The sequence below is a fragment of the Lissotriton vulgaris genome, chromosome 8, assembly GCF_964263255.1.
Source record: "Lissotriton vulgaris chromosome 8, aLisVul1.2, whole genome shotgun sequence".
NCBI lineage: Eukaryota > Metazoa > Chordata > Amphibia > Caudata > Salamandridae > Lissotriton > Lissotriton vulgaris.
Window position 1 is genome coordinate 704,751,827 of NC_141696.1, and position 14,874 is coordinate 704,766,700.

Consider the following 14,874-nt stretch of genomic DNA (forward strand, 5'->3'; position numbering starts at 1 on the left):
AAGCAAAAAATCTGGGTGATCATAGGATTGCAGACCCTACTCTCCTACATGACCCCCCCCAAACTTTGGGACAATAAACTAACCTTGACCAGGTGAGTCTTCTTGCTCTAAGTGGAAATACCTGGAGAGCCCATCTGCATTGCCATGATCAGTGCCAGGTCTATGCTCCACTGTAAAATCCATTCCCTGTAGGGAAATGGACCACCTAAGCAGTTTGGGGTTTTCACCCTTCATCTGATTTAGCCATAAGAGGGGCTTATGGTCGGTCTGAATCTTGAAATGAGTGCCAAACAGGTATGGCCTCAGTTTCTTCAGGGCCCAAACCACAGCAAAGGCCTCCCTCTCTATAGCTGACCAATTTTTCTCTCTGGGGGTCAGCCTTCTGCTTATAAAAGCAATGGGCTGGTCATTACCATCAAAATTCAGTTGAGATAGAACAGCTCCCACACCCAACTCAGAAGCATCTGTTTGGACAATGAATGGTTTGGAGTAGTCTGGACTCTTGAGGATAGGTGCTGTGCACATGGCCTGCTTTAGGTCATCGAATGCTTTTTGACAGCCTGCTGTCCACTGAACCTTTTTTGGCATTTTCTTACTTGTCAGTTCATTGAGTGGAGTCACAATTGATCCATAATTCCTGACAAACTTTCTGTAGTAACCAGTCAGGCCCAAGAAAGCTCGAACCTGAGTCTGGGTGGTTGGAGGAGCCCAGTCCCTGATTGACTGTATTTTGCTCTCCAGTGGCTGAACTTGACCTCCACCTACAAGGTGACCCAAGTATACAACCTGTGTCTGCCCTATCTGGCACTTTGTGGCCTTGATAGTGAGACCTGCTGCTTGCAGTGCCTCTAACACTTTCCTCAGGTGGACCAGGTGATCCTCCCAGGTGGAGCTAAAGACAGCAATATCATCAAGATATGCTGCACAGAAGTCATCCAGCCCAGTGAGAACATGATTCACCAGCCTTTGGAAGGTGTCAGGTGCATTTTTCAAACCAAAGGGCATTACCACAAATTGATAATGCCCACCAGGGGTAGAAAATGCTGTCTTGGGCTTGGCATCCTCAGCTAACCTGATCTGCCAATACCCAGCTGTCAGGTCAAATGTACTTAAGTAGTTGGCAGAAGCCAATCTATCTATAAGCTCATCTGCCCTTGGTATTGGGTGGGCATCAGTCTTAGTGACTGCATTGAGACCTCTGTAGTCTACGCAAAACCTTATCTCTTTCTTACCACCCTGGGTGTGAGGCTTTGGCACTAGAACTACTGGACTAGCCCAAGGGCTATCTGAGGGTTCAATTACTCCCAACTCCAACATTTTCTGCACTTCTGTTTTGATGCAGTCTCTAACATGATCAGGCTGCCTGTAGATTTTACTCTTGACTGGCAAGCTGTCACCAGTGTCAACCTCATGGGTACACCAATTGGTCTGACTGGGTGTTAGAGAGAACATATGCCTGAAGAATTGAAGAACTTGTTTGCAATCCTTCTGTTGATGTTCAGAGAGGCTGCCACAAAAGACAACACCATCTACTGATCCATCATCAGGATTCTGAGTGAGCAGGTCTGGGAGAGGGTCACTCTCTTCCTCCTGTCCCTCATCTATGGCCATGAGCAAGCTCATGTCCTTCCTGTCGACATATGCTTTGAGCCTGTTTACATGGAGCACCCTGTGAGGGCTCCTGGGAGTTCCAAGGTCCACCAGGTAGGTGACCTCTCCTTTTGCTCAAGGATTGTGTGGGGCCCAGACCATTTGTCTTTGAGTGCTGCTGGGGCCACTGGCTCCAGCACCCACACCTTCTGTCCAGGCTGGTATACAGTCAGGACAGCCTTTTGGTCATGCCAGGCTTTTTGAAGTTCCTGGCTAGCCTCAAGGTTTTTAGATGCCTTTTCCGTGTACTCAGCCATCCTGGAGCGGAGACCAAGTACATAGTCCACTATGTTGGTTTCAGGCTTTTTGAGGGCTGTAGCCAACCCCCTTCTGTGGGACTTCTCTATAAGCAAATAAAAGGCAGGGTATCAGGACATCCCATCTACGCCTGAGCTTTTCAGGTAGTCCATGAATCATCCCTTTTAGGGTCCTGTTGAACCTTTCAACAAGCCCATTGCATTGTGGGTGATAGGGTGTGGTGAACTTGTAGTTGACACCACATTCCTTCCACATAGCAGTTAAGTAGCTTGACATGAAGTTTGCACCTCTGTCAGAGACAACCTCCTTAGGGAAGCCCACTCTGGAGAACACTCCAACTAGGGCTCTTGCCACAACAGGTGCTGTAGTGGTCCTAAGGGGAATAGCTTCAGGATACCTGGTGGCATGGTCCACCACCACCAGTATAAACTTGTGCCCTGATGCTGTCTGGGGTTCCATTGGACCAACAATGTCAATCCCCACTCTTTCAAAGGGCACCCCCACCACAGGCATTGGTATAAGGGGGGCCTTTGTTGTGCCACCTGACTTACCACTGGCTTGGCAAGTGACACAGGAGCGACAAAATTCCTTGGTATCCTCATTCATGTGAGGCCAGTGAAAGTGTGAGACAAGTCTGTCCCAAGTCTTTGTCTGACCTAAGTTTCCTGCTAAGGGAATCTCATGGGCCAAGGTAAGAAGGAAACCTCTCTGAGACAAGGGGATAACCAGCCTCCTGGCCATGCCAGGCTTGGGGTCTCTTGCCTCAGTGTACAGGAGTCCATCATCCCAGTATACCTTGTGGGTACCTGTGGCGTTCCCAGCAGCCTCAGCAGCAGCCTGCTGTCTGAGGGGTTCAAGGGAAGGTCAGTCTAACTGTTCCTTCCCCAGGTCTTCTCTTGAGGGTCCCCCTGAGCCCAGGAACTCAACTTGATCAAGTTCAAATTCTTTAGGCTCAGTTTCCCTCAATTCCTGTAGGTCAGCCTCCTCTGAGACTTGATCCTCAACCTGGGGCAAGGGGGAAGGCAATGCCTTAACCCTACTGCTCTTCTTCTTGGGAGGTGTCTGGTCCATTGTTCCAGGATCCAGCACCTGTTCAGTGGGGCATTTTCTGGCCTGTGACCTAGTCACAGCAAGCACATGTGCTGGCAAGCCTAACATCTCCATGTGAGTCCTCTGCTCCACTTCTGACCATTGTGATGACTCCAAATCATTGCCCAACAAACAATCCACTGGGAGGTCTGAACTAACTACAACCTTCTTTTGGCCATTTACCCCTCCCCAGGAGAAAGCAACAATCGCCATACTATGACTAGTAGTGACGTTGCTGGCATTGGTCAACAGGAAATCTGTACCTGGCATGATCTGTCCAGGGTCCACAAAGTTAGGTGTCACCATATTGACACTGGCACAAGTGTCCCTATAGGCCTGAGCCATTTTTCCATTTATCAAAGGTGTCTGCCTGTATTTGCCCAAGGTATTGGGACTGACATCAGGGGATATATCCATATCCCCTGTACAGACAAGGACAGCCTGAGTGAGTGTGCCAACTAAGTTGTCATACCCCTCAGAACCCAAGGTTAACCCCACTAAACCCTTGGGAGGTGCACTACTACTGCTGGCTGTACTAGGGGGCACAGGTGCCTTAGGGGCTGCAGTAGCAGGAGTCTGCCCTCCTTTCTTGGTGCACTCACTAAACCAGTGAGTTTTACTTTTACAGTATTGGCACCACCTTTTGGACTGGCCTTCTTGATTCTTCTTTTTCTGGGAAGCCTGAACCCCCCACCCTCTTTGGGTTGTTGGGGACCTGTTGAAGACTTCTGGTCATTTTGTTCACCTTTAGAATCTTTACCCTTCTGGTCTGCTTTCTTCTGACCACCCTGGTTCTGGCCCTGGTTTTGCTTAACCCTTGTTCTGACCCATCTGTCTGCCTTCTTTCCCAATTCTTGGGGAGAGGTCAGATCTGAGTCAACAAGGTGCTGATGCAACAACTGGTTCTGACAATTGTTTAAAATCTGTTCCCTCATGATCAGATTGTACAATCCTGTATAATCAGTAACCTTACTGCCCAGCAACCAGCCCTCCAAAGCCTTAGTGGCACAATCTACAAAGTCAGACCAATCCTGAGACTGAGTTTTCTGGGTATCCCTGAACAGCAACCTGTACTGCTCAGTGGTTAGGCCAAACCCATCTATCAGTGTATTTTTCAGGACTTGGTAGTCATTAGCATCCTCAGCTCTAGTAGTGAGAAGCTTGTCTCTTCCTTTACCTTCAAAGGAGAGCCACAAGATAGCTGCCCACTGACTCTGGGGGACACACTGTACAGTGCAGGCCCTCTCCAAAGCAGTTATCCATTTGTGGATATCATCCCCTTGTTTAAAGGGGGCACTATCTTACTCAGGTGTCTAGTATCTAAACTCCTGTTTTCCCTTGGGGGAGTGCTGCCACCAGTGGAATCTAGTCCACTTAACTTTTGCTCTCTAGCAAAGACAAGTTTCTCTTTAGCCAGGGCAAGTTCTTCCCTTTCAATCCTCAGATTGACTTCCCTCACTTTGGCTTCATACACTCTCCTCTGAGGGGATGTCATCCCTCTGTGAGAAGAGGCCTGAGAGCCATTGGTTTGAATGGATCTGTTGGAGCCTCTGGATAGAGACCTAGCTCGTCCATTCTCAATGTTAAGCTGGCCTGAGAGGGGCCCCAGGGGTCTCCTAGTACCATTCTCATGCCTGCTTAAGTTGGCCCTAGTTAGCTGGCTAACTACTTCTGGACCTTTGTCTGCCTCGTCCTCAGATGGCTCTAGATCCTCATCCTCCTCTTCACCTTCTGCAGAGAGATGGATAAGGTCAGGGTCACCTGGGGTTCCCTCTAGGGGAGGCATTGTCCCATCTGGATTAGAAGGGTCTGGGTTACCAGCCCTCCTGGCATCATAAGTCTCTAAGAGACCAATCGGGAATGGGATTGTAGGGTTAGAACCCTGTTTTAGCTTCCTGGAGGTACACACTTGTCTCATCTCCTGGAAGCTAAGAGCAGCATATCTGGAAGTGACCTGTGGAGGGTCCACTGACACAAGGGGAGACTCAGAGTTTCCTCCTTTGTCTGACATGCTGTTTCTAGTGCGGTGTAAGTGATGCACCTACCTACACTATTTGTTTGCCTACTGATCCCTTGCTAAGAGTTGTAGCCAAGGTGTGCTAAGCCTTGAGGAGCTACAACAGCTGGTTCAGTAGAACTCAGAGTATTCTAAGCTAAGTTATACGTACCTGGAGTACCTATGTGATCTTTCACAAGATATTCTTAGGATACGTGTGGTAAAACAACAGCAAGCTCAAATCCCAACCGCTGCTCACCAATGTGAGAAGTTGGCCTGATATGCAGTGCTCACTATTCTAGTGATCACTATGTATCAGTCCAAACAACCCTTATTGATGATTGGTTGTAAGTCAACCTTATAGACCAGCTATCCTAGTAGCGTGGATACGAGCAGTCTTCGGGCTAAACTCTAGAGGGCGTGTTAAGCCAGCTGTTATACCATCACATATACCCCTTGAACACCAAGTGAAAGGACACCACACAAGTGTTATGAAAATAAACAGTGTATTTATTTAGATCACAACAGCCCTGTACTCTTTATGAGGACAGGGTACTAAGCACACAACAAAACTCTTATGAAAATACTTCAAGTTGCACAATTTACACAAATGCCCGAGGGGCACGAAAAACCATATACTATGGAAGTGGAATGCGAAATTACTAGCAGGTAAGTACTGTACTAATAGGCTTTGGAATCGCTAGGACTACGTTACTGAACCTTCAGATTACTAGTAGGAGTCCTAGTCGACTCGGGTGCAGAGTGTGCACTCTCACGCGGGATGCGGGACAAAGTCTATGGGAGCTAGTAAAAACAAAGTTAGTGTTCTCGGGCGAACCCGATAAGGTAGGTCGAAAACGACAGTGACTCTGGACCCTTGGATAGTGAGGCTATGCTGGGGCACCGAAATGCCGAAGGTACCTAGCGCAGGGGCTGCAGCTGCATAGGTCTCAAAAGACGTCGGGAATCCCCGTTGACGGACCAGGAGCCTGAAGAAAGAAGTTGCTGGCAGGCGACCAGTGAAGATAGTTCGAAGTGATCCAAGCCTGGATCGAAGATGGATGACACCTGAAAGCAGAGGGGACCAAGTTCGTGACCACTAGCCAGTGATCAGAGGGCACCAGGAGGGCACCGGATGGTTGTCACCTCGACTAGGTGAGTGGGCGACGTTGGGCTCTGCAGTCTCACGGACCAGGAGGCGTTGTCGGTGACCAGGATGGAGGTGCGAGCTGTCCCATGATGGTTGATGCTGTCGACGGCGCTGGACCCAAGATTGGGGCAACAAGCCTTGGCAAATTCAAGCCCACACGGTGGACCTAAAATGGCGTCTGGAGTCGAACAGGAGGGTCCGGGGTGCTCCTCTTTTGGAAGGGAGCAAGGGCCAGTCTGGAGCAACCAGACCAGCAGCGTTGTTGTTGTCGGGAAGGCCACAAGCCAGCGGGCTAGTAGCCAGACAACGCGGTGAGCAGCAAAAAGCAGAAGGGCCCCACGCAGATCGTGGAGATACTGGGGGGCTGGACTTCGGTGCTGGAGCTGCTCAGAGTCGGGGCTTCTCGGACCCCAAAGCACTCACCAGAGGATCCCTCGGCGGTCGTGCTGGATAGAAGTCGTGCAGTTCTGATGATGGCCGGTCCCTCGAGGTCTCGTCGCACCTACGGTTCTCAGCTTAGCTGTAGAAGTAGGTAGAGGTCAGAGGTGCCAGGGAAGCCGGGTCTCGTTGTGCTGGTCGGTCGGATTCCTGAGGAAGGACGTGCAGCAAACCGCAGAGTTCTTAGATGGTGCCTGCGGATGCAGGGTGACTACTCCTTAGCCACAAGGACGAAATCTTGAGAAGAAGTCGAGAGTTCCTTTCGTAGAAAGTAGTTTCTTGATTCAAAGATGATCTAATTTGGAAGGGTCCCCGCTCCTGCCTTTATCCTAAAGAAAGGGGTGGGTACGCGACTAGGTCCTGCCCTAGGGGTGGGACCAGGAAGGGGGGTGGTTACACCCCTCTCCCATGCCGGACTTTCCCCAGGCCAGGGGCTGGTGTGCCCCTGGAACTGGTTCTAGCCGGCAGATGCGTAGTGAGCACCGGGGTGCCACTTGCAGTCACCTTCCTGTAAAGCCCTGCCTACCCAGGATACACAAATCCCTGTCTGGGATGGTGCTAGCACCGCCCCTGACAGGAAACCTTTTGTCCAAGCTCTCCTCGCTGGAAGGACTCCCAGCAGCAGGAGGTCAGACTCGTGTCTGTGGTGGCAGCATCCATTTTGTGGAGCTGAGGCTTCAGTTAACTTTAACCGGGGTTCACAGTTACATACATGTCGTGTCCCTCTAGAAGGGTGGAATGCTAACCCCGTCGCCAGAATTGGCGAGGGGTTAGTATTCCAATTCGTATGACACCTTACTCGACATGTTTTGATAAAGCGATACCAAAGATAGCATTTAACCGCGAGGATTATAATGCACTTAAGAGTATATGGTATGCGTTATCATGGAACAGCTATTAGGACTTGGTTCTGCAAGCTGCAAACGGGCTCAGCTCATGCCAGAGCACCATCTCACACGATTCCAAGCACTCTGCCTTCAGGATTGTCAAGGCCTGCCATAGGAGTGACTGATAGGAATCTGTGTGTACATTTTTAGGGTTAGATATAGGTATACTATATCTAAAGCAAAGGGTGATTACACCACCTTGCCCCAGCTGTCATGCAGCCAGTTGTGTCAGATTTAGATGGCCAGCCAGGGGTGGCATAATACATGCTTCAGAACCTGGTAGGCCCTGGGTACACCTGTGCCCTGAGTTACAGGGTCTGATAAGGTGGCCCAGTACCAATTGGATAAGGCACCTAAGGTACACATGTCAATTTAGTGAGAGAACAGCTAGGCTGTGGGTCTGATTGGCGGGCCCACAGCCAGAGAAAGTCGTAAACCAGTGAAACAAAAGCAAAAAATCTGGGTGATCATAGGATTGCAGACCCTACTCTCCTACAAACAATGTGAAATTTTTAATATTTTTTTAATATAGTATTTGTATTGGGTTGTAATAACATCATATTCCAACTGTGCGACTCTTCATAACCCTGTTGCATTGTCGTCACCCCTTCTCCGGAATCACCTCTTCCTGGTGTAGTGTCTGAGGATCTGTTTTTGATTGCTACATTGGAATGTTGATAGCTTGCACTTTCCCCTGTCGTCTTGATGACCGTCATAATTTATTGCCGTGCCACACATTCCTAATCTTGTCCTTTATTATCCATGCCTCATCCATGCACTCTATATTTGATAAAAAAGTTTTAGGACATCCTTTACTTTTATAAATCACCTTTTCTCATGTGTAACATACATTCGTTTCTCGTACCCAATCTTTCAGGATTAGAATCACTGTGGTGCCCTATTAAAACTCTATTTCACATTTGACCAAGAGGAAGCCCAGGTTGATAAGGAGTTTCTTATAGAAAGTACCGCCCTTCTATTTCCACAGGAGCAGTAGCAATGGTTTGGTTCGGTATGTATTTTTGCTGCTACCTCCAGTCTTAATGTAACTCCCTCCCAGAACTGATGAAGTTGCGGGCAGGCCCAGAGTGTGTGATAGAATGTGCCCTTCTGTCCACACCCCCATAAGTACTTCTCATCTGCGGCTTTCCCCAATTCATGTAAGAAGACCCTGGTATATTATACTCTGTAGACTTTTAATTGTATCAGGCAATATCTTGCTTTGATTGTCACCTTTAGAGAATTGCAGTGTATCCCTAAAGTTGAATAGTTTTCCTTTGGGTTTAGGAAGTACATAGCATAAAAACAAACAGTGAATATATGTGCATAGTAACTTGAATAAAAATGTCATTATCAATCAGTGGGCAGTCACAGCCACGATTCATGAGGCATGAATAGTAATCTAATCCAGGGATCTTCAACCTTTTCTGTATTAAGAGCTACTTATGCTCAATTAAACTCATTGCGCGATACTAATATTATTGGTGTTATAACAGTGAGAACATCAGAATTTATTACATTAGTGCCCACAATATGCAAGATGACAACAAGCGATCATGCTTGTTTGCCAGCAGGAATGTAAGAAAGACTTTTTCAGTATTGAATGCTACTTCATGGGTAATACCTAACAGCCACGGGAACAATACTGCTGGCACCAAGATTATTACATTTGTAAAAAGCCTCCCAAATGTCACATGATTTATCACTCAATATCAGCTTGAAATATGTTTTGGAAATTCAGCTGTTTTTTCTCCAAATATCAGTTATGAGTTCTCAAAATAAACACATTTTTGTCTCAAATATAAGCTCTTAAATGTTGGTATACATTTATCATTTCAAGCAAGGAAAAGCTTCTTAAATTTAGTAGGCTTGACTGCGCACAGGAGAGCTACTTGTAACTCATGAGCTACTTGTTGGAGAAGCCTAATCCAATCTAATACTATCATCAATATTCAAAGTTCATGTGCAATAGAATTGAAATCAATACTAATTCATATGTTACAGCAATCTCTGAATGTTTTTCCTTTGAAAAATTAGACACTAAAATGTGGCATATTTAATACAGCCCTCCTACGGCTGTTGTTATTCCTAAGTATTTGCATCTTAATCATCATGGCTAGCAGGGATATCTATACAACACTAGTACAGTAGCTTAGATAAAATATTGTTTGGTGCAAATATTGTTAATTTAATAATTAGGAATCACTCTCAGCCAGATTTCATACAGCAAATTAATTCCACTGTATTTTACTGCAATTAAAATAGAAGATAAACAAGGCATAACGAGGGATCGGTCAGCATTGTTCAACTGCTTGTGAAATAAAAGTTTGTGTCAAATCCATTTACACCTGGTCCAGGGGGTGGTGTGCAAGAAGGAGGTGGGGCTGTGGGGGGAGTGTGTGTTTGCAAAAGACGTGTATAAGTTGCCATCACAGCCTCTTTAAGTAAGAGGTACTTGTGAGCAAACGAGGGAGGTAGATCGTATGTGGAACAAAGGGTAGAAAAGGGAATTAAAGTGGAAGATGAAAATAACTGGGAAATCCAGAATGATCCTTTTTGCCTCCAGGTTCTCCAGTAAAAAGGTTTGTTATGAATCAGTATGGACTTGTTATGCCAAATAGTGGAGGTGAGAAAGTCAGCAATGGTCGTAGGTCGGGTGGGTGTCGACGAGAGGAGCAATTTGGTGGTGAATTTGTGAATAGGAGTGGGAACAGAAGAGGGTTTACGTGAGAAGGAAAGGTATTCAGCAAAAGAGAAAGGTGTGAGAAAGAGGCGCTCAACGGTAGCCCACAGAGGGCAAGGAGAGGTAGAATCCTGCAACCAAAGGGAAGCCTGCCGTAAGAGAAACGCCTTATGAGAAGCCGGGAAGCCTAGGAAATTGGCTCCACCTTCCAATTTGGGATGCATGAGCCGGGCAAGGGACATCCTAGGTTTTTTGTTGTTCCAAAGGAAGGATGATTAAACAGAGTTAATTTTCTTAACGAATTTGGAAGGAATTGGTACTGGGATGTTGGAAATCGTGTAAAGGACAATAGGGGATAACATCATCTTAATGGTGTCGAGGCAGCCCCACCAAGTTAAATAAAGAGGGTGCCATTTGGTTGTTAAGTCCGATATTTTTTGGGTGCATTTGTTTAAACATAAGGAAACTGTGTCAGAGATAGAGGGGGTAATATGTAGGCCAAGGTATTTGATGTGCGTGGAGCTCCATGTAAAATTGGAAGCACTAAAATCAGGTTTAAAAATCAATTTCGTCAAGGGTAAAATTTCACAATTGTCATTATTCAATTTATAGCCTGATATCGAAGAATAGTTTCCTACTTCATCGAGGAAAGCAGGGATGGATTCAGTTGGATTGGAAATAAAAAGTAATACATCGTCAGCGTAAGCTGCGAGCTTGACTTGAGAATGTGCGGTTTGAAAACCATGAATGCGGGGATTTTGACGAAGCTTGGAGAGGAAGGGTTCCAGGGCTAGGTTAAAAAGAAAAGGGGATAGGGGACATCCCTGACGAACACCTCTGCCAAGATAAAAAAAAAGAGGAGACCAAGCCATTGGCACAAACTGCCGCACGAGGGCTGGAATATAATAAAGAGATTAAGGAGATGAATCTAGGGCCGAAACCAAACCATTTAAGGGTGTGGAAGTGATAGGTCCATTCAACCCTATCAAACGCCTTCTCTGCATCTAATGCAATCGCTGCAAGGGAATGAGGGAGCTGGGGGGATTTCGATAGGACATTAAATAAAAGTCTGGTGTTGTCTGTTATAAATCGACCCTTGACGAAGCCAGACTGTTCCTCACCTAGAAATTCAGGAAGTAGAAGGTCGAGACGCACTGCAAGTGACTTAGCAAACATTTTGTATTCAATATTAACCAGGGAGATGGGTCTGTAATTTTTGCAGTGATGAGCATCTTTCCCTTCTTTAGGTATGAGGCAAATGTGGGCGTCGGAGAAAGAGCCAGAGAAAGCTCCTAGATCAAGGAAGGTATCTATGAGAGAGTGTAGTTTTGGGATTAACAGCTTCGAAAAGTGGAGGAAAAATTCAACAGTAAAACCGTCTGGTCCAGGGGCCTTGTCTTTTTTGAGGTGTTGGAGCGCCGTAAGCAGTTCCCGTTGGGAAACGTTAGATTCCAGGTGTGTAAGATCCAGGGGAAAATGATCAGGCCGGCGAATGGTAGAAAAGAAATGATCTAAGGACTCTGGGGAGGGTTGAGTTTCAGAGGAGTTAAGGGTTTTATAGAAAAGGGAGAATTCAGTAAGAATTTCAGCATCTTTATGTCTGAGATTGAGAGTGTTGTCCTAAATGGACTCAATATTCAACTTATTCTGCTTAACTTTTAAATAGTTAGCTAGAATTTTTCCTTTATTTCTATCCCCATAAAACTTTGCACTAGATTTCAGTAAATACAAGGAAGCATCCTCTGTAGACTTCTTGTTAAATTTCATTTTGGCGTTTACAAGAGATGTCAAACTATCTTGTGAGTGAGAAGTAAAATAGGCATGTTCCAATCACTTGATATCTTGAAGGAGGTCTGCTGTGAATTTGCGGGCGGTCTTTCGCTTTTTCGCCACATATCCAATTATAAAATCCCTTGCTGCAGCTTTAAAAGCATCCCAGATGGTGTGCTTAGAAATTGAGGAGTTATCGTTAAACAGGAAAAATTTGTCAAAAAATTTGATGAAGGAAGTAGTGAATTTAGTATCTAAGAGGAGGATATTATTGAAACGCCAACGCTTGGGTCCGCCAGATTTGGGCAAAATGTCCATTGAGGCTAAAACAGGGGCATGATCTGAAAGTAAAATTGGACCAACTTTGGCAGTAGTAAGAGTTTGAGCAACTTTGTGTGTGACAAAGATATAATCAATACGTGACTGGGAATGGTGATAGGGAGAGTAAAAAGTGAATTCTTCAGTCGTTGGATTACAAAGGCGCCAAGCATCAATAAGCTTGTGTTGGGAAATAGCTTGAGTAAAAGATTTATGAGATTTATTTGGGACATAGGGAGCGTTGGATTTCCGTTCAAGAAAAGGGTCAAGGGGATGATTACAATCTCCCGCTAGAGTAAAGTTATCATCAACAAATCGAGTGATAAGTTGGGAAGTGGAGTGCCAAAATGTAGGATCACCGCCAGTAGGGGCATAAACATTAAGGAAAGAGATTGGAACACATCTAAAAGATAGTCGTACATATGTCCATCAACCCTCAGAATCCGATTCTTGGGTATTTAAAGAATAAGAAGGGATTTGCAACACAAAATAGCAACACCATTACGTTTACCATCACCTTGAGAGTAATAAACATCCCCCACCCAGCCTCTCTTGAGTTTTGCAGATTCTGTATCAGAAAGATGAGTTTCTTGCAAAAAAGCAAAATCAACATTCAATCTAGCTAGATGGGCAAAAATTCTCTGTCATTTGATTGGTGAATTAATACCCTTAATATTCCATGTAACTATTCTCAATGACATAGTATATATAGCAATATATGAAAAAATAGCAGACAAATTCAGAGAGAAAGCCCATGAGAGATAACAAGTAAAAAAAAAAATGTGTTAGAGAGAAAGAAATGAGAAAAAAAGAGAGTGACATCAGGGATGAAAGTCCAACATAGAAGCACTCATGAAGACAGTGAATAAGAAAGAGAAAAGAGGAGACAGAAAGGACGTAAATGCTTGAAAGCGAAAAGTGCAATAAAAATACAAAAATGGGTATCATGAGCACAATACAAGCAAAAAGGAGTTACATCCCTGAGCCAATAAAAAAGGAAAGTGCAAGGGTGACGGATAATGCGAAGAGAAATAGGAAAAGGAGAAGACAGATAAGGGAAAGAAGAATAAGTAAAGGAAGGAGTAATGGACTTAAAAAACACTGGAGAGAAACATGCAGAAATAAAAAAGTGAGGTAATTAACTCCAAGGAGTGAATAGAGAATTGCAAAAAACAGAAGAAAAAAGAAGCAAGAGCCAGTAAAGAAGAAATGACGCCTGAGAACAGAGAGGAAATGGGTGGGGTATTAGGAGAATAAAATTAGGAGTAAAAGCATACATGTTGAACAATGGAGGAAAATGTACTTACAAAGGAAGGAGATGAGGGGGTATAATCAGGAAAAAGAACAAATGTGAGAGGAGGGGGTAGAACCAACTGGAGGAGGCAGACGTCCAGGTCAGCGAACCGCCTGGCCGGGGGAACAGCATGAAACGCGGTGGAAAATCTGTAGAAACCTGAGGAAAACATTAGGAAAATAGATCAAAGGGGACAAAAGGTAACATGTGAAACAAGGGAACAGAGATGATAAACAGAAAGGAGCGAATAACAGGAAACATGAATGACTACAAAATGTACAAAAAACAGGATTATAACTGTTAAACTGAATAAGACAAAAAAGCTAAATCAGGGGAGGCATCATCAGCTTTAAGGGGAGAGAAAAGTCATGGAGGAAAGGAAGAGGAGGGACCTGAAAGGTCCATGTCAGCAGCTCAGCAGGAATTCAGGAAGCTTTGAAGTCGAACAGGGTCTTCATTGGTCGTCGTTTTAATGTTGTAGGTAACCTTAAAGAGACAAGGGTGGAAAATTCCATATCTGGCACCGATGGAGCAAAGAGCAGATCTCATGTCCAGGAAGGCCTTACGCCGATTAGCCGTGGCTCTAGCATAGTCCTGTGCGAAGAACAAAGAGGACCCTGACCAAGTAAGACACGGAGAAGCTCTGGCCGCTGAGAGGACTTTAAGTAGGTCTGTGTATTCGAGACAGTACATAATGACGCCCCTTGGTCTAGATGAAGGAGAAGTAGCTGATGAAGGCTGGCCCAACCTGTGGGCCCGTTGTATGTTAAGCACGGTGTCCTCTGGTAGATGTAGGAGTTTTGGCAGAAAGGATTTGAAGAAAGCAATGGGATCAGTCCCCTCGCAACCCTCCACCAGGCCGTAGAGGCGCAGATTATTGCACCTGTTTCGATTTTCAAGATCCTCTACTTGTTTCTGGAGGAGAGATATCTGCAAGCTCATATGAGAAACCTTGGAGGGCGACTCCTGAAGAGAAGAGACACTCCGCTCCACTGATGTGACCCTCGCATCCATCTATGACCAATTGTCAGTCAGAACTTGTAGTTTCGCGTTGGTCTCCTCCATAAAGGGACGGAGCGCCCTTATCTCCTCCAACAAAAGTTCCATGGAAATGGCCGAGGCGGAATTGGAGGGTGAAGGAGGGTCCTTTTTCAGTCTTTTGGAAGTAACTTTCCCCGAAGGTTGTGCGGAGTGCTCCATCAGAGGCGGTGACGTGGAGTTATGAGGCGCCTGAGAAGCTTCTAAATGAGCTAATGCAGAGAACACCTTGGAGTTCTTGATAAAGATGTGATGATTCGAGGATTTACTGACAGGGACTGGTCGGAGCCTGCCCATGAGGAA